Genomic DNA, 2,459 nt, shown 5'->3' with positions numbered 1-2,459 from the left:
ATGTGTCTTCAAGTGACTGGACACCATGAACCCTCTGGGTGTGTTCCATTTGTACAAAAACAATTTGCTAATATATTTCTAATATGCCACAAATTTACTATAGGCCATAGGAAAATGAAAATATTCTGAAAAAAATTTTCTTTTAATTCAAGAGCCATAAATTCAGTTTCTTAGTAACTATCTTTACTTGGATATACAATAAACATTCTGATTTAACATTCTACTAAATGAGTTTCTGATATTCCCTCTGCCTTCTTCCCCCCTACCCCATCTTTAGGCATATTCTTTGCTCTGCCTTAAGTCCCGCCATCCGAGTTAACAACAACTCCATTCTTCTCATTCATTGCTCACATCAAAAACCTTAATGACATTTTTGCCTCTCTCTTTTTTCTTTCTCACATCTCACATTTGGTCTGGAGCAAATCTGATTGTCCTTCCTGCCAGAGTTTGACTACTAGCATTCTGTCTCATGTCACTCCCATTCTCCCTCTGGATTATGGCAGAAACCTAAGAGATGCTGGTTATGATGGTACATACCTATAATCCCAGCACTTGGAAGGCTGAGGTAAGAGGATATGGAGTTCAAGGCCAACTTAAGATACATGGTAAGATTACATCTCAAAAACCAAGGAATAGAATGTAGCTTAGTGGGGGCTGGGAATATGGCCTAGTGGCAAGAGTGCTTGCCTCATATACATGAAGCCCTGGGTTCGATTCCTCAGCACCACATATATAGAATAGGCCAGAAGTGGCGCTGTGGCTCAAGTGGCAGTGTACTAGCTTTGAGCAAAAAGAAGCCAGAGACAGTGCTTAGGACTTGAGTCCAAGCCCCAGAACTGGCAAAAAAAAAAAAAGCAAAACAGAATGTAGCTTAGTGATAGAGTCATTGCATACATGTGCAAGGCCCTAGGTTCCATCTCCAGTACAAAAAAGCCAAGTGTGTACCAGACTGTTCTGCTCTGACCTACTTTCAATCTATTCTGCGCTCAGAGGCCTGGATCATGATGTGAGAACTAAACATTGGTTTCTCAAAACTATCCAGTAATTTTCTATTCCACTCACAATGAAACCCTTGCTGCTTCTATAATGTGTATGCACACTCCTACCTCAGGATGTTGTTCCCTCTACCTAGAAATGTATTTCATTAGATCTCCCAGAGGGCAAGTTCTCTTATTCCCTTCAGACCTTCACTCAAAATTTATCTCATTGAAGGTTTCCCTTGCCACACTTTCTAGAATTAAAAAAAAATACCCTAATTTTTCCAGTTTTCTTTCCTTGCCTTACTATTCTCTTTAGGACAAAGAATTATGTTAATATGCTGTGTATTTTATGTAGCATGTTACTTCTTGTTGTCATTGTTTTATTGCTGAAGATCAAATCCGCAACCCCATGCTAATGTAAAACAAAACAAAACAAAAAAACCAACCTTATAAGATGACACCAATGGGGGTCTGTTTACCTCCAATGCATGCTTCAGCCAGAACAGACCTGAATTCTACATACTGGCCTTCCATTTCAACTTTCTTTTAAATAAAATATTACTTGAACGGGCTTTTTAAATTTCTTTGAAAGCTACTGCTCCAAATTCTTAAAAATCAGAGATGATCACCTAAGTATACTGAGCATGTTTTGAGGGGCTGGATATCCTAGGTACTCTCCAATTCCTTGTTCATCTTTTAGGGCTCCCAGAATGTGCCCCAGGGAATATCACAGAATAGAAACTTGGAACCTGTTCCTGAGTGGACATTTTATCCAAAATTTTAACAGAAGATGATTTTCTGGGGGCAGACAACTTCTGGGTCCTGCTACTCAGCCTCCTGAGTAGACTTTACTTTTGCTTTGTTAAATAAATTATTCGTTACCCTATTTTTAAAAAATAAAAGAAAAAGAAAATATTTTTCTGTTGAAATAAGGAATGAAGGCCAGGCACTGGTGACTCACACCTGTAATCCTAGCTATTCAGGAGGCTGAGATCTGAGGATCTCAGCTCAAAGCCAGCTCCAGCAGGAAAGGCAGGAAAGTCTGTGAGACTCATCTCAATTAACCACCAGAAAACTGTAAGTGGTGCTATGGCTCAAGTGGTACAGCACTAGCCTTGAGATGAAGAGTTCATGGACTGTGCTCAAGCCCAGAGTTCATGCCCCACAACCAACAAACAAAAAAGGAAGAAAGAATAGAAAGGAAGGGAGGGAGTGAGGAAGGAAGGAAGGAAGGAAGGAAGGAAGGAAGGAAGGAAGGAAGGAAGGAAGGAAGGAAGGAAGAAAGAAAGAAAGAAAGAAAGGAACGAAGGAAGGAAGGAAGGAAGGAAGGAAGGAAGGAAGGAAGGAAGGAAGGAACTAAGTCGAATTTTTAAAGTACTCAGAAATCTCAACCATAAAACAAAAAGAAATGCATGTCTACTTGGGCCAAAATGATTTATATGCAAAAAAAAGCAAACCACCTCAAACTACGTCTTCACT

Source organism: Perognathus longimembris, chromosome 28 (assembly GCF_023159225.1).
Source record: "Perognathus longimembris pacificus isolate PPM17 chromosome 28, ASM2315922v1, whole genome shotgun sequence".
NCBI classification, from domain to species: Eukaryota; Metazoa; Chordata; class Mammalia; order Rodentia; family Heteromyidae; genus Perognathus; species Perognathus longimembris.
The sequence above is the reverse complement of the archived record's forward strand: the minus strand, read 5'-3'. Positions refer to the sequence as shown.